General features: G+C 38.8%; 1 protein-coding gene across 3 annotated transcripts in view; it reads right to left on the reverse strand.

Annotated features, from left to right (window-relative positions):
• LOC147163577 (protocadherin-15-like) overlaps window positions 1-26,135 on the reverse strand; it is a 230,833-nt gene that overhangs the window by 166,605 nt on the left and 38,093 nt on the right. For 2 of the 3 annotated variants that reach the window (XM_086092793.1, XM_086092792.1), the window contains exon 3: window positions 22,071-22,125. The gene's annotated coding sequence lies outside the window, so the exon portion shown is untranslated. Of the gene's footprint in view, window positions 1-8,383; window positions 8,529-22,070; window positions 22,126-26,135 lie in introns of those variants that run through there. The other variant, XM_086092791.1, reaches the window with a different exon arrangement.

Consider the following 26,135-nt stretch of genomic DNA (forward strand, 5'->3'; position numbering starts at 1 on the left):
GACCCAACTTTCTGGATTGTTTTAAACAAAATGACCCAATTTTTTGAACCACGTAAAGGATCTGACCAATATTCATGAGTAGTTTTACTCTAAAAGACCCATTTCTTGACTCAAAATTGGGTCAAACTGACCCAAGCAGAGGATCGGTCCATTTTTGACCCATGGTTGGGTTATTTTTGTCTCAACTGTTTTGAGTGTGTAATATTGTACTTTATAAAAACATACAATAATGACATCTTCAAATCAATGCTGTCTGCCTTCGCCACCCGGGGTCAGTACAAAACAGCCTATCGTGTTCATTGAGACATTTCAACTCGCAGTTCATCAGTACAGCACTTATATTAGTCGTTCCATGCAGAGGATAAAAAAAATACGCAGCTCACCTCAAATCTGCGCTTGTGTAATTGTATATGTAAAAACTTGTTGTTTTAAACCATGACCCATCTCAAAACCTTAACTTAAAACGTGATTGGTTTTACCGCAGAGCGGTATCTCCTCCAAGCTCATTAATCATGTTTTTTCCCCCCAAACACATTATGCTGATTACTTCTCTTAAGAGAGGCTGCACTTTTTCCCCGAACACAATGACACTTGTATTAATTGACTGAATGACAAAAGAGCAACAAGAGAGAGAGACAGAAAAAAGAAAAGCTCCACATGAGAATGTCTGTATTAAAAAAAAAAAAAAAAAGTGTCATTGAACAAAACAGACAGCAATCCGCTGCCAACTGTCTTCTCGCACTGCGCCACTATCTTTGACTCATTCCCATGCTGGCTTGCAGCTGTTATACTGGCCCGCTACTAATGGATCCTATTTGCACATTTAATTCCATTAGGCGCTGCAGACTTACAATGTCTGATATGTGACACTGAGCTGCTGATCTGACAGACCTGCCCTTCTCCTTTTGGAGGGAGGACACTTGAAAAATGTGCCTGAGCCCCCCCCCCCAACAAAAAGTTTAGCTATAAAAATGGAAAGTATAATATTAATACTTCATTTCAATTCATGGCGCTGCTCCTTCGATTATGCCCACCTTGGCCACCGGGGGCAGTACAATATGTAGTAAGAAACCCTCCTCCACAAACCCCAAATCCTGGCTTGAAATCCTAACACTAGTTTAAAACACCAACCTTCAATTGGAACCCGAATCCTGGAAAGAAATGCTCCTTTGAAACCCTATCACTGGCTTGAAACCATACTGTGACTTAAAATTCTAACCATAGTTTGGAATGTCTTTAACAACCCGAACCCCGTCTTGAAACCTTAATTTTAGACACTAACCCTTAATTGAAACACCAACCTTGACTTGGAAACCTCCATTGAAACCCTAACCCTGGTGGCAAGCCTTAATTTGAGACCCAAAGCTTAACCACGGCATAAGCCATCACTTTGAAACCTTAAACCTGCTGGTATAAACCCTTGCTTGACACCCTAACCCTGATTTAAAACCCTCATTTAAGACCCCTTTTTTTCCCTGGCATTAAACCCTACTCTGAAACCCGAACTCCAGCTCGTAGAAACCTGACTTTGAAACTTAAACCTTGGCTTGAAATCCTAACATCTGGGATGTAAATGCGTAAAATAATAATCATTTCACTTGACAATGAAACAGCAGAATGAAAGAAAAGAATCTGGATTAAAGTAATAAACTTTTATTTCACTTGCTCTTCCTCTTGCTTCATTATTCACTTGGGAATAAATCATTTCAAGCATCGCTACCCCGCGAGACTCCTTTCAAATAACATTGAAATTCCCTCCCGGAGGTGTCCATTGTACATATGAATAAGTTCATATCTGCTGAATGCTAAGTATGCATTTAAAAGCAACGCGCTCTGTGCAAGTCATCTGTTTAAATCGGCACATACGTTTATCAGTCTCACAGGGTGAAAGCAGGGTGGGGACGCCATCCAGTTCTGCTACAAGCGCAAACCAGCAAGTGACATGATGAGTTTGATCTTTCTCAACTATTTACCATGCGCGCCTCTCTCTCTCTCTCTCCATCTTTTGGTCGAAACAATCCACTCCATTACTGCTACATCTATAATGTATCCCCCCTCTGGTTCACTTAGGTTACCAAAGCACCTCTTTAATTCACCCTGTTTACGTTTAAATTGAAGACGTCCTGAGCTTCCCATTTTCCCGTCGTGATAAAGAGGACAATCTAACTTCATATACTACTCGGGGAAACTGATCATCGGTGTAAAAACCTCATCTGGATCACGTGGAAGCTACTGCAAAGTATGAGTAAGACGAGCTTTAATGTTCATGTTGTCTATTGGCCACTTGACTTTAAGAATCACGACAAAATAGGATGATAGTTTTTCATCATGGAATGATGGATGGTGGAAGGCTCAGTAGGACATGTTTAACTGGTACATACACATCAATGCAAGCTCATTTGAAGCTGACCCTAAATGTGGAATTCAGTGTCGATAAAATGTCTGCCGAATTGGGGGAAAGATGGACGTCATTTTTGATCCGAACGATATGTAGGGAGACCGGGGCTAGTTGTATCACTTTTTTTATATTTTTATATATTTCTTGGAATCAATACATCACATGTAAGTGAAATGTATACCAGATGAAAAATTTAAGTCTTAGGTATATTTTTCTGTATTCATGTCATGTTTTCATACTTTGTGTCAGTGCAGAGTTATAAGCCATCAAATAGAGGGAGTGTACATGTGATATGTTGCCCAACCAATGGGTAATGGCGCTAACGCTAAGGCTAAAAACAACAACCTGTGTGACTGTCCCCATTCAACTATAAAAACATTTCCAAACATGGTGAAAAGACTAAAGATTTCAATAATTCTACATCTTCTTTGATATTGTGACCTAGACTCTCGTGTTAATTTTATCAGCCATTTTAAAATGTAGTCGCACTTTTAGTCCAGTTTCAATCACGCTCGTTAGTTCTTAATCATAGTTAGTCATCCTCATCCCGTTTTTATTTACCCCATTTTTAGACGACAATAAATCTAGCATCTTTGTCTTTATTTTAGTCCAAGAAAATTTTATTTGTCTAGTTTTCGTCAACAAAAACTGTCAACATTTTAGTCTTGTTTTAGTCAGGACAATCATTTTACCCCTGTATTTTTTGTTGTTGTCAGCATATAATGTTGAACATTCCGGATCTAAAACTATTTCACATTAAAAAAAAACTCATCTTTTTGATGAAAAACAACTTTACACACAATTACAGTATATCCACAAGTGGCTACCGTGGCTCCATGCTACAAGCTAATAAGTTAGCCAGCATTCGTTAGCGGTCGGATTGTTTTTGGAACATTAGCCGTTGGATTAATGTTACGTTGTCTATTTTTAGTCTTGCTAAAAATGTGTGTTGCCGAAATTATTTTTGTTTAGTTTCCGTTGACGAAATGAACACTACTAGGCTCTCACCCCTACTTTGAAACCCTAATTTGAGACCTTCAACCCCAAAACATACACATTACAGAGCCAAAAATGCTATCATCTACACCAGATGTAATAGAACTGGGGTTTGAATATAATTGGTTGGGTAATGAGCATTCAAACACACATTTTAATTGGCAAACACAGCAGGAGCATATGCCGAGTAGAAAATGATTACCTGGTACACAAAATCAACGGTGAAGTGTTGCCGTGGGACACAACGAATGCTAATTAGAAGCTAGCCCTAACCGTGCTATCGAGGCGCAGCACATCAAATCAAACGTCGAGAAACAGGAAATCTGCCAATCTGTGTGCAAAACTAACACGTCCACAAGAAGTGAGGAGAAGCATATGGTCATAAAAAAAAAGCCAATGAAAGTTGAGAGACACACACACAGCGGGCAGATGTCCAATTAGAGAACGGAGCTAATTAAGATGTCATACATGCGCTACCTGTTGAGTGCATGCTTCTAGTGGGGAGCAAGAGTTTTTTTTTTTTTTTTAAGAACAGAAGCGCAGGCACAGTCATGCAATAATATTCAGAAATGAACACGTAAACTCATCTTTTAGTATAAGTGGTAGGATTATCCAAAATAGCAGTGATCTCCAAAGTGGATGAGAGTTTTAAAGTGTAATGGTGGCCTGGTATTATAATTACACAGCTTCAGTGTCAACATAAAAAGGTTACAAAGAAAATTATTGTTTTATTTTATCCACAGTATTTGGCTTTTCTTATCCTACAATGTCATTCATTCACTCTGAACTTTTGATGTAAATGACCCAAAATTAGAGATGGGAATTAAAAAAAACAGTTTTATATTTCAACTGGTTCCCAGTAATTTGATACCTAGGTACCGAATTTTTTGCTTGCCTATTCATTCCGGTTATCGATTCCCTTATGTCGCAACTCAGTGAGCGATGACGTCACCCGCAAGGAAAGAAAAACGTCTACGTATCTATCTTTTCTTTTTTCTTTTCTTTTTAATTTGTGGAGTAGTTGCTAAGCTCCATTGTAGCATCAGTTAGAGTGAAACAAAAACACTCGCCCTTCTTTTACGTCACCCTTGTGCATTACTCTCAGGCATGACCAATCAATCCAACATTTTGATTGGACGTAAATCGATTAGGCATGCCTGGAGAGTGGGGTGTCATTTGTGAGCCGAGTCTGATGCCAGCTCACACTTTGCAGAAGTACATTAGTCAAATCTCATTCCTCCTTGAACTGAAATGTTAAAAATAAGAGTGTCGGGCGATAACATTTTTTTTATCGTAATTAATTTCCTAATTCATAAAATTTAGTTAAATCAGAAAATGTGATAACGAGTGTGATATTGATTTGTGTTGGTCATATTTCTGCCACTAGATGGCATAATTGCATCTGTAAGATGTTAGTAACAGCTCAGTCCATTTTTCTTTTCATATTATGAGCTGTCTAATCTTTAACATGAAATAACTTGTGAAATTCTGCAATTTTTTTAAATTGCAAAATACAACTTGACCCCAGTGTCCACAAATATATACATTATTGTTAAATTTATTACTACTAAATTTTGACGTGGACGGAACTGGACTGGAATTCCCCCAGTACAGGCTTTCCAAGTAAGGGACGGTCATTAATTGCGCGTTTAAAAAATGTGTGGTGTTAAGGGAACTTTAAATTAACACACTAATTTTGACACCCTTAGTTAAAAATATACCCACTTTAAATTTAATCAACAAAGAGAAAGAAAAAAAGAGCAATGAAGATGACATGTCGAATCGGTAAGATTACCGAATGAACAATATAAAATAAATTAAATAAAAAAAGGAAAAAAGTAGGTGTTAAAGTAGCACTTTAAATTAACTCAAAATTAACACACTAATTTTGACACCCTTAGTTAAAAATATACCCACTTTAAATTTAATCAACAAGCGTAAAAAGTGCACAACATTAATCAGTCAATATTTAATTTAAAAAAAATTCAAGCATGATTTGTTTTGCTTGTAATGCTGACACCCTTAAAAAAGATGTATTTACTTTCTTTTTTTTCTTTTTTTTCTCCTTTTTTAAAAGCTCAGTATTTTTCATTCGTTAATGTCATCATCATTGCCCTTTTTTTTGTATGTGGGTGAGTATGTGTATGTGTATGTGCGTGCGTGCGTGCGTGCGTGAGTCTGTGTGTATTCGTTAGCTCACCAAAAAAGATGTATTTTCTTTACGCCCAAATAAACTTGGCATCAAAAAGGCAACAGTATGAGAGCACTACGAGTGTCATCATCAAAAAAACATCACCCCAAAGGATTCCAGCCAATCGCCAAAGGTCTTGAATTTCCTGTTTCCACACTTCATAGTGTTATCAAGAAGTGTCAGACCAAAACCTGCTAAGATGCTTCCCTGACACATGCAGGGAAAAACTCACAGACTGTAGCAATGCCTGGTGTTGGTTATGGCAATAAAAAATAAAAAAAAGTCGAGGGAGGGAGGTGAGGGGGTGCGGGTGGGGGACATGAAAGACATGTTAAGAGCTTCAAGCTGATGCGGAGTAATCTCAAATGAAGCCTGTGCTAAAACATCCACACTAAATAGACAGTCGAGCAAGTTGCAGTATGTTTGAGATGAAGGCGGAGTTGCTTTGAAGATGTAAGTTTTGGAAATGTAGCCCATAAGGAAAAGAACATGATCTTGTCAAATAAATGATAGATGTTTCTGTCCAGCCGGCTCTGGAGGAACTTTTCCTTCCTTGTACTGGAGGATTTAGCAGTGACACCGAAAACATTTTGTTATCTGCGGTTGTAAAGACAACACCGACACCTCAACCTAAATACAGACTAACCAGCAAATAAGACTATAAACATACAATGATGACATAATAGAATGGGGGGAGAGAAAAGAAATCAAGCGTTTTTACTTGATTTCAATAGACATTGTGTTGCTTATTCTAGTGCGAGCGCTTTGACCACCTGGGGGCGATATACTTCAGAAACACACACAAAGAAAGGTTTCACAACAGACTCGGTAAACTGCAGTAATAGTGGATTAATTTGGATAATTTTCGTTTTTGTCTTACAATATGACTCGAGCGACATTCATTTTAAAAAGAGAAGCGAAACAGTGAGGTGCTTTTAGGGAAATTTGTGTTGCGTTATCTTCCCTCTGATGTCACTATGTGCATCATTTTTCATTGAATTCAATTCCAATACTTTTTTTCATACTTTTATTATAAAATTTTTTTTTAATAATTTTACCTCTCACACACGCAAAAGTGCATCGGCGACCCTAACTCTCCTATCTAACATGCTAAGGCAGGGGTCACCAACCTTTTTGAAGATGAGAGCGACTTTTTGGGAAGTACTTAATCCAAAGGGCTACCAGTTTGATACGCACTTCTGGAATAAAAATGTATTCATATTACCTTTAATAATGCTATTATTAGGGCCTGGCCTACTTGATTAAATTGGCTGATTTTAGCTGTTTTAAAATAGTCAAAAATCAGGAAAAACATTTTTAAAATATTATTATTTATTTATCTATTTTTGTACATGTTAAATATCTCCCACAAAATTTTTGCCAATTTTGCTCTCTGTTGTAAAGTTAAATAGTAAAAGACAAAGTATTGTAAAAGAGTCAAATGTTCTACCTATACTTCATATCACTATAACTAGCTTAATTTGTTTTTAATAAAATCGGACAATTAATCGAATATCAGAATTTTATTCTGCCAAATATCAGAATCAGCATCAGGCTGTAGTCATGTGTTATAATTAGCAATTAATGGTATTCAATTATTTCTCATGACATATACAACATCTTATTTCTTAAATATCTGCCAATGTTCACATTTCTACAACATTCCTGGGAAATCATAATTATCCCATCACTGGTGAGATATATATTTTTTTAGAACAGGCCTGCTGGCTACTCATCCTTGGCTCACGTTGGTGACCCTTGTTAAATAAGTATACTGTAAAAACCCATTTAAAAAAAGCGGCCCCTTAAACAATAAGACACAATATATCGGGTGAACACTGTACAGTTTATTAAGGTTGTATGATGGCAGTTTTTTGTTGTACTTCCAGTGGGAAGATCCATCCATCAATTTTCTTTTGTGTTTGTCTTTATTAGCATAATTGAACTGCAATACTCTGAGAAGCACATGGAGAACATGTACAGTAAGGTCCACACAGAAAGGATCCAAGACTTGAACCCAGAACCTCCTAACTGTGAGGCAGATATGAAAAAAAATCCAACAATTTGCTTTCGTGGTTTGTATTTGTAAGCCCAAAAAAGCAAAGAGGGTCTCTCATCCGCCGGTGTACATTTGGGCTTTTAGGTTTCATTTATACGCCCCACACAGCTGTGAGGCATTTGTTCATGTTATGGATTATCGCAAGTGAAGCCCCTCCCGCCATTTGACCTTTTTTGAAAAAAAAAAAAAAAAGCGGAGTATCTCGTTACGTTGCTTGTAATTTACCATGCAAGCTTGTGAAAGAAACTCAAGTAATTAAGTTTCGAGGAGGCCCGCGCTCATCTACCTCCTGCGGCGCGGTCTGAAATGATAAAACTAAGCTCTTATTGATATGCATATGAAGCACATAAGTGAGTAAACTAATAAAGGAACACAGCTGCTCGCCCTCCGGAGACAAATTGACCCGAGAGACGTTCAAGTCATTAGCTTCTTGTTTCCCCGAATAAAACGCGGGGGCACTGAAGAGGAATGCCAAAAAAAAGTCAAACCTTGCTCGTATTAAGAGGCGCATATAGAATGAAGCTCCGTCAATGGGATATAATCCTTCGGTAATCTGCACTCGTATAGTGTTTCCCTTAAGAGATTGGTGGCAAAGGTGAGGGCAAAGCTGTGGGGAGTGTATGCTATTAAATGGGTGGGGGGGTCATATTTGACACATGGCAAAGACAGCCACCACAGGCTGTTTACATGCCACGCTAACAGACGATCAATACCAATCAGAAGACGAGACGGGCCTTACCATGCTTTGGCTTTGGAGAGAGAAAATCCCTGTTTAGGAGCACACAGGAGCAAAGTGGGGGTCCCGTCATCAGATCACAGCTACGCCGGTGTCTTTAGAGAAAGCTTTCCATACACGGACCACAACAGGCAGCTCTGTTCAAATCTCTCTGTGTCTCTTCCTCTCTGTGGTCATGACGTGTAAAGCAGGTAATCTTATTACATCGGTCAGTAAAGGTGAGCCGGGCTAAAACGCTGTTGCCCCGCCTCCCCCACTGAATATCTGCCAGATATGCAACTTTGTGTTGGAGATAACTGGGTTATCCAACTGGGGGTCGTGGACCCATGAGCGTCCACAAATTACGGTTATTTTTCTTTTCTTTGTTTTTTAGTAATGCGTACAGGCATCCCCTTTGGAATTTTGGATTGACCATGAACAGCAGACATCTACAAGTAACTCATTCCCACCGAAAAAGGATTGTAGCTGTTGATCAGAGGTGGCAAATCCAGGCCCTGAAAGTAGTTTGGCTAGTTAGCTAGCTCCCTAGCTAACTGCCATGGTGCTTGTTTACTTGCTAGGGAGCTAGCTAGCTAGCTCCCATGGTGCTTGTTTACTTGCTAGGGAGCTAGCTAGCTAGCTAGCAGCAGGGGCCGAAGCCAAACTGGGGCAGGGTTTTTACTTTCGGGACCTGGATTCGCCACCTCTGCTGTTGAAAGATGCCACAAAATGGTGGCAAAGCACGTTTTTCTAACGAGGCAATTGGCAGACTAAATTAAGCTCCTTCACTTCAATTCAACATAGTTACAGAACCCTCTGTCAAGACAAGCATGTGGCAGCTAGCCAGTCGGCCACTAGCTTGCTACAGCTAAAGTGGTAAGCTAACGTAGAAGTCCAAACTCAGTGCTGCTTATTGGAAAACATCCCAAACAGATGACAGAAATGCCAAATCAAAGTCTTTCTTTCACAAAAGGCTACTCTAATGGAACAATAACAGGATTTTGAGGGAGGGTTTTAGAAAAAAAATTCACCTGTAAAGGGTTCCCGGAACCAAAATAATTTGACAATCCTTATAGTACTATTAGTATCTGTGGAAAAGGTTGTGGACATAGCATCCAAAATAATAGTAGTAGTTTTAGCTACAAAATGTGTTACAGAACCCACTGTAGCCTAATGTCAAATGTAAAGGGGCGTATGTAGCAGCTAGCTATCGTGGCTAGCCAACGTAGAAGTCTTTACTCGGTGTTCCTTCTTGTAAAACAGCACAAACATGACAGATATGCTGAATCAAAGTCTTTTTTTACACCCACAAAAAGATAATCTAATGAAACAATACCAGGAAGTATGAATACAACCAACAATAGCCCAACTTTAGCACTGTTTTAGTTTCCCTCCATTAGTCGGATCTGTCCGAGACGGCTGCAGCACACTGGGAAAAAAAAATAACACGGCTGGAGGCACTTAGCGGTGATTCACCTGCGACTTTGCAACAATCACTTTTTGCACCATCCTCTGCTCAGCTTAACCAACAACAGAAAGTCCCCCATCGATAGCCTCTGATTAGCTGCCATGCTGAATAAATCCAGAGGAAAAGGTAGCCGGCTGCTACGCTCGATAAAACAACTTCGCCGCTTATGAGACTCCGCTGGAAGTGTGAAAGGCAAAACAGAAAAGCAAACGACATGAACTTTCCGCAGCGTAATTTGCAGAGAAGGCCACTCAAGGCGTGTGGTTTGAAAAAGAACGCAACAGATTTAACAATAGCGACAGCTTATCAAGGCCATCTGATAATTCTTAAGAATTGTGGGGTTTCGAACAAAGAAACTGACCTTCAACAATGAAGGCTTCACTGCTCTTACACACATATAATGTACTCGGCATCAATCAAAATGAATCCATAAAAGGGGACATATTGTGAAAAATTTACTTTAATTTGTTTGCATACAATTAGTTGGGTTGCTTGAGTGCCTTGACAACCAAGTAAATATTTTATTTGAAAATGTGTCTGAGCAAGATGCTCTGCAGTTCAGGGCAGAATTTTTCCACCAATTACATGATCAGCTACATTCATAGATGCTTGAATTGGTTAAGCACAAATCATTTGGACGTGGAGGTAGGTAGGACACGCCCCTCTGCAATATGATTGGCTGCTGCATCCAGGCGAAAAGTGAAGTAGCCTAGCTGACTTTGGTGTTGCGGCATTATTATTAATCCCTCTAACCCAAATGATAACAAACTTGATTTTATTGTGTAAAAAAATATATGTATATATTTTCTACAAATGTTATACATATTTGTAATGGCCATCTTGTTACATCTGCAGAGCTGTGGAGAGTTTTCTTGGATGTAGACTTAGCATTAGCTAATAGCATCAGATAAGCTACACATACATGATGTCTTGTTGTAGGTCAAGGTTTTTGCATTTTTCAAAATAAAAACTTTTTTAAAAAATGATAACTAATTGAAACACAGTTTCAACATGGTTTAACTAATTAGAATGAAGTATAATTATAGTGAAAATGCCTTTTTTGTTGTCTATTAATTTCATACATAAGCTTTTTGGGTACATTTTGAATAAAGATATTTTTGTTGCTTTTATTATGCAATACTTATTCTGACTTTTTTTTAAATCCCGCAACTGACAAAAAAACTGTATTAAAAAGAAACTAAAACTAACATTTATTAAAAACTCAAACTTAAGCATGCCTCTGACGGATTTTCCATCTTCAGCTCTCTGGTTTTTCATGTTGGTTTAATGAACGTAGCCTATAGAGTCCAAAGGCAAAACCCAAATCTGAATGGAGTGGAGACGCTATTCACCTTTGGCGTGCAAACACAAGGCTAAAGTGAGTCCTGTTGCCCTTGACATCCATAATTGATGACTTTACAGTCACCTCAACCCAAATGTACTAAAGATCCTATAAAATGAATTCAGAGATTTGATACTTCACACAGTTGAGTAAATAAACACTCAGGACCATTATCTGATTAAATATGATTACACAATTTATTTTATTTATCACTAGCATTTCCTCGCCTAATCTTAAGAGCAAGTTTCCCGATTCCAGATTATGACATCACTACTCCAACTTGGCCAATTTTGTTTTTAGCACGGCGCGGTCTTTGGAGCGAAAGCTCACGATTAATTAGTTTAAGCTACAGTACTAATGCTCTCCCTGGTGTCTGCGGTGCTGCAGAGAAAACAAGGGCCAAGGGTTCAGGGAGGAGTGAAGACACTCCTCAGTGCAAAGTGATTAAGGGATGTAGAAAGATACAGAAAAGTCTGGCCGGAGTGAAAAGGCTTTTAGTGGGAAATCAGAGGCGGCGTGACGTGGCCGTGTTTGTGTGACTTTACTTTTTATGTCTATCGCTTCTTTATCAACTCATTAGGAGCCAACATCATCATTGAGGTCTCTTTGCATTTGCAGATATTTATTAATTTTTTTTGTGTTTAATGAATAAAGTCCACTTGTTGTGTTCATTATGAGAGTAATTTTCGAAATGATCAGATTGGTGAGTTGGAGCTTTTTGAATCGATTTTTGACTCGCCATCTTTGACCCACGCTGCAGCCGTTCACTGGTTTAAGAAGGTCAAAATGTATGCATTGAGCGCAAAAAAAAAAACTTTTCTTAGTTTACTCAGCACTCAATCGAGTTCATTTCCTACGATGCAATGTAGGGAGAAAGTTCTCGTGTAAGGATTGATGCCTTCCTCTCACTCGAGACTCGTTCAATTTGCGCTGATCGCGCTTCCATTTGAGCTCTGCGAGTCAATGGCGCAATAAACCATTCACAGACCAGTTTGTGGCAGCACGGCTCACAAGCCGCAAATGCACACAAGTCCTCAGCTGCCTTTGTTATATCTCTCCGCCCTGCCCCTTTAAGATGCAATCTCCACAGTCCCTACCATGCCACAAACCTCACGAGAAGTAAAGAGGAAAGAGAAAGAAAAAAAAAAGCATGTCATCTCCAACATTGTTTTTTGCTCGGGACAAATGGATTCTTGTTGGAAGTGTCATTTCCCAGAGGTGCGCATCAAGCGAGTCAACCCCGACATCCTGGTGCCTGCGAGCTGTCTCTCAGCAATCCCGTGGGAATGTGTGCCAAGGTGTGCATGTACGTACAGATGGAGCCATGCAAAATAGCTGGCGAGCGTTCCAATTATGTAATGGCAATGTATGCAGCCGTGGTAAACGATGCATGCGGCCGCTGTAGCGGTTAACACAGGCAAAGCAACACAAAAGATAGCGGTTTGATTTGAGAAAATGGATTGATGGAAACTTCTAGTAAAATATCCCAGTTACCTCATCAATATTCACTATTTTCATATGGGTCACGCTTGGTAGTTTTTGCAGGTTGTTATGCTCAGCCTCATATTATTCAACTAAAATTGTTTGGTTTTGTTCCTATCAAGTTGTTAATGGTATTATTAAACTACAAATTCTTCAGGAAATGAAGAAGCTTACTTTGGATTTTAACTCTGACTTCATATTATTTAGATTCGTTAAACACATACGAAAACATATTCCCAGAAATGTTGTTCTTACGTAACGCGTGGAACAGCCAATGTAGAGTCTTGATCGTCGTTCAAACGTATTGGTAATATTGTTCGAACATATAGGTCAAATGTAAGCCTGCCGCTAAAAGCTTAGCATCTTTTCCCATAATGCAACAAGATGTTTTCTCATGATTCCATGGTGTAATGCCAGAATTGTGCATGCGCAAGTCAATACCCTGTGGCATTACGGGGGGGAAAATGTAATGTTTTTTAGCATTTAGCACACGTTACCATTTACCAAGTCGTTCGAACAGACTTTACCAAGACGTTCACTCGACTTTATAAAGATATTCACACGACTTTACCAGAAGATTCGAACGACTTTACCAAGACTGTTCCAACGACTTTACCAAGACGTTCACACGACTTTACCAAGACGTTCACACGACTTTACCAAGACGTTCACATGACTTTATAAAGATGTTCACACGACTTTACCAGAAGATTCGAACGACTTTACCGAGACTGTTCCAACGACTTTACCAAGACTGTTCCAACGACTTTACCAAAACGTTCAAATGACTTTATAAAGATATTCACACGACTTTACCAGAAGATTCGAACGACTTTACCAAGACTGTTCCAACGACTTTACCAAGACGTTCACACGACTTCACCAAGACGTTCACATGACTTTATAAAGATGTTCGCACGACTTTACCAGAAGATTCGAACGACTTTACCAAGACTGTTCCAACGACTTTACCAAGACGTTCACACGACTTTACCAGAAGATTCGAACGACTTTACCAAGACTGTTCCAACGACTTTACCAAGACGTTCACATGACTTTATAAAGATGTTCACACGACTTTACCAGAAGATTCGAACGACTTTACCAAGACTGTTCCAACGACTTTACCAAGACGTTCACACGACTTTACCAGAAGATTCGAACGACTTTACCGAGACTGTTCCAACGACTTTACCAAGACTGTTCCAACGACTTTACCAAAACGTTCAAATGACTTTATAAAGATATTCACACGACTTTACCAGAAGATTCGAACGACTTTACCAAGACTGTTCCAACGACTTTACCAAGACGTTCACACGACTTCACCAAGACGTTCACATGACTTTATAAAGATGTTCGCACGACTTTACCAGAAGATTCGAACGACTTTACCAAGACTGTTCCAACGACTTTACCAAGACGTTCACACGACTTTACCAGAAGATTCGAACGACTTTACCAAGACTGTTCCAACGACTTTACCAAGACGTTCACACGACTTCACCAAGACGTTCACATGACTTTATAAAGATGTTCGCACGACTTTACCAGAAGATTCGAACGACTTTATTAAGACCGTTCCAACGACTTTGCAGTACGATCCAACGATTTAGCCCAGTCAAAATTGTTTACTCCAGTTCCATGCTTCCATACACTCTTACCTAATTTCTATGCTAAATATAATTGATTCTTTATGTAAATTTCTCCAGATGGTCAATTGGATATTTTCATTTACTGTAAATTATATATATATATATAGATAGATAGATATTTTATCATGTAATATTTCATTGAGCGTAGTGCTGAGGTTTTTTTTGTTTTTTACTACCAAGGATAAATAGATTTCCATTATATAAGGATTAATTGGAAATCTCCTATATTTATCCTCGGTCATTATTGGAGGAAGAATATTTAAGGGCCAAATATTTCAAGTCGAAAGGATACTTGGCCTAGTCCATACCAGAGATTTTTTTTAAAGAACCAAAATGACGCTAATCTCTCGAGTATATTTTGAAATAGTCTTTAGTGGACTTCATAACTATGTCCTTGAGAGATCAGCGCCCCTGCATTCACTTGAAGAGCAGCTCTTTCATCTGCACACATTTGAATATTTTTCCTCCATTAGTTCAGAAGCAAACAACAATGAGCGTGAGTGGTGGCTTACAGTACATTATGTGGGCAGCTGTGCAGCCGCCCACTCAGGCTAGTTTTTTTTATTTTTTTTACCGGCCGTGATAAACCTGCTCTGGAAACCGTGCAAACGCCCACCCTTGAGCTTTGTGCTTACAGTCCTCATTGTCAAATTAATTATAACATACAGCGAAACTATTCTTTAAAAAAAATAATAATAATGTGCAATTGCTTTTTGACTATTTGCTCTTGTGGCACACAGTGAACGATAGCGTATTAGCACAATAGGTGCTAAAGGTTCTAGTTTCCGTGGTGTACTGTCCTGTCCGTAGGCTACATTTGAACACGGGATACAGATTGAATTTGGCTTTTGTGCAAATGAAAATGCCAAAGGGGCTTGTAAGTCAGATGAGTGTCAAGAGACATTTATAGTTTTGTTTTGCTTTTTACACTGACAGCTTGTGTGATAATTAGAGGTCAGGGCCGCCGAATGAGTCAGTAAGGAAGATGGAAGGGTAGGGAAAGGAAGGGAAAGAAGGTCGGAGGAAGCCAAAAAGGCTGTTAACAAGGGACCCGAGTGAGCAAACGCTGAGAGGAAACAGGTCAACTAAAACACATAGCAAAGTAAGGAGACATTAGGGGCCTGTAAAATAGCTACAAATGTTTCTCTGCTGACCAAATGACGAGGAAAGTGGCGGAATTTGTTGTTTTCTATTTTTTTTACAACAAAGCAAACAAGACAAGCAGCTCTTGGCTTTGCAATGTGTTCTTGTCGATCAATCATCATCTTAAACCACACATTTTCTAATTAAAAAAAAATTGAAGCTTTGAGCGAGGTTAAGCTTTGAGCTAATGCCAATGTTTTCACAACACAGCTGGCCTCATAAGATGTATAAATACAAAAAATAGCCTCCATTTGAATTACGTCATCACGTTACTGTTAAACTGAAACAATGTTGATGTATACAACATAATCTTTCACTCTGGTAGGGGTAGTCTTCCAGAAAATCCACCTAGCATACAAAAGCTAGTTGGATAGTAGCTAGCTACCTTAACTGAAAGTGTAAAAGTCATTTTACAAACTTGTCTTACGCATACAAAAGATGAATAAAAGATCTAAATCTCTTTAAATATAAATATGATAGTCACAGAGGAGGTTAGATTTGGTACTTTTTTTTATTTTTTTAATGTAACGCATCACCAGCTAAAGTTAACACCATCATTGTGTTTTATAGTATACATTTATTTCTACTTAGTTAATACACTATAAAAACACAATGTTCAATTAACATAGACTGACAATTTTAGTATGTTTGTCACTCATGTGAGTATACTCTTTAAAAAATGAATACGTTATGTAAGACTGACCATGTTTAAATTAAATATTCAAACCAGTCAGTGGCTAAAGCTAGCTCTGTCAGTCAGCTATCTTCGCTACCCATAAAAAAAAAAATCATAATAATGTGACATTACTAGTGTGGCTAAAGCTAACTTTCCTCTACTTTTAGCATATCTTATAATATTAAAATAATTTAATTTGCTTTAATATAATTTTTTGTTTAATTGCGAAATGAGATTGGTTGGCTAGCCACATACTGTAGCAAGTATTCATCAAAACAAAGCTTGTGAATTAGCCAATCATAGCAATAAACATGCATAATTGGAAAAGGTAAACAGTAAGGAAAATTCAATAACTAACAAATATTAGTTAAACTGGAAAATACAGATGTGTACCTGGTGCCAATTGCTACATTTCCCTACTGTGTGACAATTATGCATGAAAAATGATCCTCGGGTGCCAAAGGCTTTTAGCGAGCTAGATGGTCGAGCACTGCAATTTCATGCGCATCCTGAAAAGGCACTCCAGGTCAATCTCGCCAATCAAAACAAAAAACAGCATCCCCCCCCCCCATCATCTATAGCACAATTATCCCAAGCCCAGACAGATCACATTCACACCTAAGGCAATTTCGAGTTTTACAAAAACAAACCAATTAAAGCTATTTGTGTTTGCACTTCAACTGTATGAACATATATACCTGCAATGACTGCTTTTGGCAGCATCCAGTGAATAATAAGTTAGACATGATTACCTGTAAAATAAAAATTTTGAGATTGTCAACAAACATTTTGCTCCCTCGTAATGTGAGGCTCGCTGCTGTTTCCCAATAACATGTGCCATGTAGTCTGCAATCAGCAGCGTGTGAGTGCACATACTCAAGCACCAAATCTGTCATTCAGAAGCCCCCCCCCCCCCAGGCTATAGAAGCCCACATGGAAGCCTGTAATGAAAATGTTCCCTTTTTTTTTTTTACCTCCTCTTGCCTTCCTTTTCCCCTCTTCACTTCGCTCCCTGGCAACACCATTTGACAGCAAGTTTTCCCTTTTGTGACTAAAAGGCACCCTGAGAAAGTCCAACCAGTCCATTAACACCTGCTCAACAACCTTGTCGAGTAGAATCAGGTGCTTATTCAAGGAGTTATCTTGAGCAACTTTGTACCTACCACTATAGACTAAAAATCTATTAAAATATTTTCTTTGTTGTACAATTATAAAAAAAAATTAACCCCCCAAAAATTCACCTGCAACAGAACTGAATTTAGAGGTTACACTGTATTTTTTATTTTTTTATTTTTTTACAGGCCCTCTATTTTAAATTCTACTGGTCTTTTGTTTACGCACAGGTAAAAGAATAACATGAGGGTTTGCGAATGTTTAACATTAACGATTGTCTGTCTGACCATTTTCCGAGACTGAATGAAAAATCACAATAACAATAACAATAACAATAATTTACCAGAGGCATCCGAAAATCAGGCCTTTGCTGACCTTTGACCACAAGGGCAGAAAAATCTTCAAATCCAGTTTAATTGTGAGTACGAGTGTACCCTGCTTGAGGTCATGTATCGATGCCAGAGGTTTGCACACACACACACACCAGTCAATAGATATCACATTCAAATTCACAAACCGAATGGATTTTTTCCAATTGACTTTTCTCACACATCCAATTGCTTTGTGAGAACAATGTACCTGCTGTACAACTGTAGCATTTTTATTAGATCCTTTTTCGCTCACCTTATCATTTCTTAATTCTATGATGCCCACTCTTCTTGTCTTATCGCTTTTTGATGGAAATGTATTGCATCTGCCATGACAGATAAGGGGATAAAGGACATAAAGGGAGATTCTATGAGGAGATAAGACAGAGACGATAAGGACAGAACAGCTATACAAAAAAAATGATGACTTGACAAACAAAATATCTGCCCAACATCTACATCGTAACACTATATGACAAATGTGACCAAAAGAATGATTCAAATTGAAGTAATGGAAATTTGCCACGAGATCAGTTTTTCCAGTGTTTAATAATAGCAATATGCCAGTTATGCCAGTATTTGTAGTTTATCATTTATCTTCTTCTTTTTTTTTATATTTGACACTGTGGGCATCCATGTGTATGGTAAAGTTTCATTGTACACTTACTGTCCCATATGATATTTAACGCTTAGTCTTCAATTTGTTTAAGTCACAGTTACCATTAAAGACCCTGTAAAGTGAATACAGAGGTTTATTTTATTCATGTTTGAGCTAAATTGCTTCAAACGTGCTGACCGAAAACTATCTATAATAGTACTCAATGGGCTCTTTGCATAAAATCCACTACTTCCTGAACTCAATACCACTTCTTAATTTCCTGTCTTTCATGAGTGGACAATCTGATTAAGCCAGGTGTGCCGGACCTCAGTAACCATGACGACAATGGTCAACCCACAGCTGGATTAATCAATTTGTCCAATCATGAAAAGACAGGAAACAAAGCAGTGGTGTTAAGTACAGGAAGTAGTCAAACTGTGCAAAGAGCCCATATTGGATATACAGTTAGCGTAACTTTTCAGATTTCCTGATTCTTTTTAAGAGGGGGCTAAAACGGCATCCAGCGATGTACTTGGGCTTTTGGCATAAGTCGCCTTCTTATTTCTAATCACTTGGCTCGTTTCTACAACTACAGCGTTAGCTCGCTAATTATGCCTACAACCCAAAAATGCGCCTTCCTTCAATGTCACAATTTACACAACACTGTTGCTATTTAAATTCCCAAGTGTTATGTATTTTGTGTTTTTCAGCCTATCAAAATATGATGAAACGGAAACGTGCGATCTATCCGCCGGCCGAGAGCAGCCCCGGTTAGCTCGCGAGCTAGCCGCTGGCTAGCGTCTCTCGTCGTGGAGCTTTGTGGAATATATTCCAGCCAGCAGAGGCTTTAAACGGATGTCATTTTACGGCTCAAACATTTAAGATATAATAAAAAAAATATCTAATACAAATACCACGTTCTTGAGACAGTACTGCAAGAACAACAAAGAAAAAATATTTTCAATACATGACTAAAACATTTGACCGTACAGGCAATATTTTATATAACTTTTTAACATGCTTAACTGTCACATATAATGCTTTTATTTTCTTAACACCTTCGTTAACACTTTCACACTCCCAGAACTGAGGTCTCCAGGGGCATCATTATACATTAGCTCTTATCTTTCTTATATCAATCAGGAGATGCGCTAAACCTGGTTTTTAGCCTCCCTGCCTTTCTTTCAAATCTGTGTGGAAAACTACCTCGGTTAACTTCAACCTCAATTTTAAATATTTTCTGACGACAAAAGATGGGATTATACGCCTTTTCCCCCCCAAAAAATAGCACACAGCAGATTTGTGTTCAGACGTTTATACCGTAATCAGACTTTGCTCTGCACATACTGTATCACATGAGGCCAAACTTTCAGGTCATAATAGAGATGAGGTAAATTGTGCTTAAAACATCCAATGTAAGCGAATGGTGCGTGGACTAGCATCCTTTCATTGAATTGGAGCAAGGCTTTGAGGGAGAATTATTGCGCAAGCGGGTTCCAGTGAAGCTGCAGAGGCGGCACACTTTTCTTATCTTCCAATAGAAATCCCCTGGCAAGTTGAGAAGTGCTTAATCAAAAGATGAATGGGCTGGAGCCTGTGATGCTCATCAGGCTTCACGCCTTGAAACAAAACACGGTGACTCATCTAAAGCAATAAAAGGCTCCTGTGATTAGAGCCAATGAATCCAAAGCATTCAAGCGACCTTAGCTGTGATTTCACTCAATTAGGAGTACCATATAAAAAGCATGTAAAACAAATGGCTTGAATGGCGCGCAATAGAGTAATGATTAACAGTCAAAATAGCAAAAAGTCTTCATGTCAGCCAGGCTGGTTGGATCTTGGAGGACTTTTGATGAAGGGACTGTACCATGTATTACTGTATTATTCTTCCAAGATGGAGTATAGAGTTCAAGTAGCATCCATCCACCTGTCATATATAAAACTCCTCTATGGAAAGCCATTTTGAGCATTCATCTGCTATCACCGATATCCAGTTTAAGGTGCACTAGGATTTTAATGATACTCTTTGGGAATGTCTTAAGCTTTATTAGCAAACCTCTTTAGACAATGTCACAGAAAATTAAGCTAAGAGGCCTATGAGGGGGGGAAACGACGTTGCTTTGTATTCTGACGCTTATTTCTTCAATCATTCAGAATACAGAAAGAAACAAAGCTGAGATATTTGTCTCTTTGAAAAGCGTCCTTGGAAAGTGGGAAAGATGCCATTTTCTTTGTACTTATACAAACAAAATTGTACGCGTCGCTGGCTTTTGCCCTGATCTGGAAACTGCTATTGTGTACATTTGTGCCAGATGACTGCACGCTGCATCTGCTCATACCAATCTCCAATTAAAGTGATGCACTTGTCCAGAAAAGTGACGGGATGTCATTAATACCAATCAATATTTAATTTACTAGAAAATTCCACGGAAATTTGCCAACAACTTGAGTGCTAACTGTGTAAGCTAACAATGCTAACGATGCAGTCCAGAGAGATAATCAATCATTATGATGTCATCAACAACATCTAATTAGCTTGGTTACCATGAATTTGAACTTCAACTTGAGTGCTACCTGTGTGAGCTAGCGATGCTAACGACACGGTCCAGACGGATGATCAAACATCAAATCTGATTAGCTTGGTCACGATGCGTTACCATGAATTTTATATACTACTTGAGTGCTATCTGTGTGAGCTAACAATGCTAACAACACAGTCCAGGGAGAATCAAACATCATGATGTCATCAACAACGACCTATTAGCTTGGTCACAATGAGTTACCATATGAATTATGTCTACAACTTGAGTGCTAGCTGTGTGAGCTAACGATGCTAGCGACACAGTCCAGATAGATAATCAAACATCATGATGTCATGAACAACATCTAATTAGCTTGGTTTACGGTGACTTACCATGAATTTGAACTACAACTTGAGTGCTAGCTGCAATATCACAATTTGTAAACAGTGTACTTAAAACATCAGCAGAATTTCAAGGCAAAACTCAACCTTGGAGTTTTTCAGATACTATATATTGAGAAACAGTCATCAAAAGCACAAAAATGCTGACTGTGCATTTGATACAAATATAATTTTTGTTCAATATAATGTTTTTTTTTTACGACTAACGATAGACAGAGTTGCGGGTCTCCGGTGCCACCGTCTTGCCACGACGTTACGGCCCGTTGGCAGACTTTTCTTGCGCTGCTTGCGGATGTTATTACGGCCCTAAAATATGAGTGCATGCGTGTGCTTTTTGAGATATGAGCCGTGCGCCGTCCACACTTCCGTTGCGAATCCATCTTGCACACCGCTCAAAGGGGACCCCACAGTTTGCACTGGATATTTTTTTAATGGGATAGCACAGTTGGTGGGGCTGGGCCTATAAAGAGAGATGTGAAACCCACTGAGGTGAGGGAAGGATATAGGACTTTATCCTGTATTTATGATATGCCCAATCTGTCCATCCTTGCAACTGGTAACAAGATGGAGTATAGTCTACCTTGACAGTAATGTCTCAGTGACCCCAATCTAAAGGCAAGCAGGTCGCTGACTATCGAGGGAACGGTCAAGAATGATGTGGGCAGCGCCCCCCCCACCCACCTTAAATATTTACCAAGTAGACCCTAGACGAGCAGCTTTATGGCGCCAAGAGATTTTCTCAAGACAGAGTGTGTCAGCAAATGTCAGGATGAATCATCTAAGTCACATGAATAAATCATGGCCAAGCAATGCTTAAAATAAAAATAAAAACTCTACCCTGTCCTATTCAGTATGTCTTTGGGATGTCCCACATGGGTCTGCACACCAAGGACACTCCTGGAAATACATTACACACACAAAAACTTCAGAAAAGCAGAAATACCTGATTGGAGTTTGGTTGATGACGCCACATCGTGACTTGAATGTATTGCAGGCACCTATAAAGTAAAAATAAAAAATGACACATGTACACGTTAAAAGCATTTTATTAACATTTGGAAGATAGCATTTAAAGTGTGAATGTTGTGAAACAGTCAAAGACTACATACAGTGTCTGGCTTTTCCAATACAGAATAATATTGTACAAGCAGGTAAGGACAATTTTTAATAGGCATTTACTGTATAGTATACTTCATGTAATGACCTCACATTGGGGAAAGGAGAGCTGCAGTCACATTGCACTTTTCAGTTATTTAACACGGGGAAAAGTAATTTAAATGCTGGAGGCGGCCACAATTCTGCTAATAGGCTATGTATGGAAAAAAAATGCTATTTTAAATATGGGGAAAAATATGTGCATACTACGTACAAAATACATACCCTTAATATACATTTTTTATAATACGGTTTTCAATTCATGTATAAAACATCCACTATCAAAACCCAACAAATAATTTGAATCAAGAAAGAAAATAACCACATACGCAGGGGGTTTTCCTGCAAAGGGCTCTATTGCATAAAATCTACATTTCAAGGACGACACAAAACTGCTGAACAAGAAACCAGAATGAAGTGCAAGAACTAATTTTGTAAATTTTTTCACAAAAATCAACTCAACCAATAGTTTAATAATACAGTTTATAAGACCCAGGGTAAAGGCATCTATACTCTAAAAAGAGAATTGTTCAACTAATTTAAGATTACAAATGGAATTGTTGACCAATTTAACAAAATATATTCACTTGAATTAAATTAATCCAACATTTGTCCAAATTGAATATATTAAGTTTAATGAACTCCTAATGAATTTAACTTCATATATTCACTTTGGATTAACTTAATTAATCGTGTGTTACCAATTGAAGCATTTTTTTTTTTAATTGTCAACAATTTGATTTTTAATCTTAAATTGGTTTAACAATTCTCTTTTTAGTATGATGTCTGTCATCTAGTGGTGAATGGTGATATTACAACCTATTAAAAACAGCACTACAAAACGCACACAAATCTGTGATAATGAATGATGAGCATTGTTTGTTTGACAGTTGTTAGAGGTGACTTTGTTAAGGTATTGCAAATGCAGCTGAATGAAAGTGACATGTTTGGATCTGGGCTAAACATCTATTTCCATCTGTGGCTCACTTATTTGCAGCACACGGGGGCTGTTTTGCACGCACGCTGCTGTAATGCTTCCTCCCTCACTCTCTCAGCTGGCGTGTTTTGTGCGTGAGAGAGCCAGAGTGACAGAATCGCTGGTTAAGTCAAAATCGCTGCATGCAGCCCAACAATGTAATACGTCAATATTTGGGATTATTGTTCTCCTTAAAAACCAAACCACCAGGAAGGAATTTGTCCTCATTGTAAAGCGTACCGTGTCGGGTCATAATGCCGTCAGGTACTATTTACGACGGAGATCGATGGAGTGACAAGCACTGCAAAAGGTTTGTTGAATAGCCAATGGCCTGTTTAGCGATAGATTTGTGCGAAGCGCATACAAAAGGAAGAAAAAAAGAGCTGACTGACAGTTCCGCAGTTCCTTTTTACTCTGTTGCAAAGAAAATTTGGTAGCCCTGGTGCTCTGTGGGAATCCTCTCTGTCAAAACCACTTATCTAGCATAGCGGAGAGGCACTTCCAGAAAGTGTGTGTGTGTGTTTGTGGATCTCTGCTTCATTTATCTTTCCTTCCTTCCTTCCTTTAGTCTTTCCTCTGGTCTCTTGAGGTCTCCCTAATCTGTTGTTATTTAGATGTTTCTGGGGATGGTGAAATATTCTGGTTTTGTAACTGTGGGTGGAAGGTGGTGTCTGGTTGGTGCTGGATTTCACTTTGTTTCATCTTTCTTTTCTTTGATCCTTTCTCTGGTCTCATGACAACTTCACGACTCTGGCGGGACTCTGAAGTATCCGGTTAAGGTGAAGGGTCTGGGATTTATAACAGGTTTCAGGCGAATTAAAGAGCTCAAAGTCAAACACGCACACACACACAAAATTGGCTGACTGGGCATAGTTTTGCAGAATAATAATAATAATAATAATTTTTAGGCCAGTTTCCGAGTCTCACATTTGAACCGGGACTGGTACCAAGTTTGTCTAATTGCCTTCAAAGATCTATGATGAGTCAACTCAAAACATACTATCACTATCGAGGTTCAGTTCAAAGTTACAGAACAAGAAAGCACACTCATTTGTCGCTGTGCTTATCGTATTTGCTTTGGTCGTTTTATATTTATGGCCTTGAAGTGTTTTTCATACATTTGTTAGCGTAGGTTTGTGACGCAACGGTAATGCAAGGACGCCCTAAAACGGTGTACACAATTTTTCTGGTCCTCGGACTTCTGGAAAATCGGTGTCAGAAGTGGGGTGATTAGCCGTGCAGCAGTCAGTGGTCTGTCCAGTTGAAGGACCCTTAGGACAGGCGATTCATTAGCCAAAGACTAGATAAAGTGGAAGTCGGATGAACAAACTGACACCAGATAATCAGGCTCAATTATGTATACATAATTTGGAGTCAGGATCATTGGACACATTTTTCAACTCTTAAACCTTGGATTAAATCTGGATTTCTGAAGTTTGTGGTTAAAATGGTGTAAATTTGTTCACGACATGTTCAGTACACGAGCCCAGTAACAGAAGGGAGACGAACGGTCATTCGGGTTATATAGTCCGGCTAACATGCTAACTGTGTACAACCCAGTAGACTAAGGTTCAAATCTGGGTTGAGAGTATAAATCCTCTAGTTTATGTGACAAACCGGTGTCAGAAGTAATATGTCTGGCCACCAGGTCATCGGTCGCATACGCAGTTTGAACAGACAGCAGTGTACTATATGTCTGTTTTCTTTTATAGGTACACACATTTAAGAGAAGCACATTGATTTGTTGTTAGCATTGTTTTTGTGTCCACTGAGGGCAGAAATGTCGTCATCTTGATTTGTTTTGACAGTTGGCTACAGTTTGTATACAGTGTGAGCACTCAAGCCAAGGCTTTCAGTCTGTGCCCAGTAGTGAAAGCACTTCAATCGTTAGCGTTGACTTTCTGTCACGGCCAATTTACTCATACAATGCAAGTTACAATTTAAGACTAACAAACCATACAGTGCATGTCGATCTTTTGTTGCCATTCATCGATAAACGGCGGATCTTTTCTATAAGCCACTTGATGCAAAGTCATTTCATCGGTACCAGAAGATTTTTTCTTTCAGACTTGGTACTTAGCTAGTCCAGTCTACATCTAAGTTTGATCCATCCACAAATAAAAGCCTGGAATCAGTATCCAAAAAGCCCATGAATGCCTGGAGACCATTCATAGCCAAAGGAAAACAAACATGAATGTGCATCTGGAGACCCATACGGAGACAACATTCAGCCACCAACAAACCGAGTGCACACTCTCAGTCTAATTGCAATGCTTTGTCATGGTCTTCCTCCCTTAATAGGATCAGAGGAAGAGAAGAGAATCTGGTGAAATGATGAGGATTAAGCTTCGAAATAAAAATACACCATCTCGGAATGGACATAAATCAATTATTCTGTTAATATGTTATTAAGAATTTGTTTGATCATGATTAATCATTTTTGAAGCAAATGAGGCCAAATGGGGGGCACTACTTATACACACACAGTTGATTCAGGATTATTTCAATTCTTCGCACTCCATTTCATGACACAATCACAGAATCCGTGGCTCGGGGTGCGCAGGGCGGTTGATTACTCTCAACACACACGCCACCAAAAGAATAATATAGCAGGATGATCTTTATGAGCGTTGTGACTGTGTTTTGGGTTTGGGTCATTGGATCATTGTGTTGTTATGGTCCTGCATTTGTCCTTTCTGGTAATGATGTTGTCAGTTGCTATGCGGTTGCTAGGGTCCTGTATTTGTCACTCTTATTTTGTCAAATGTGCCTTTATTCTGTTATAGAATTGATCATGGTCTTATCTGGAGTTACTGAGTGACACTTTTTGTCAGCAAGTCGAGGTTTCTCTGTATTCAGCCTGGTTACGGTTCTTAG

This window comes from Leptonotus elevatus, chromosome 13 (assembly GCF_054856555.1).
Source record: "Leptonotus elevatus isolate MCC_2025b chromosome 13, RoL_Lele_1.0, whole genome shotgun sequence".
Lineage (NCBI taxonomy): Eukaryota > Metazoa > Chordata > Actinopteri > Syngnathiformes > Syngnathidae > Leptonotus > Leptonotus elevatus.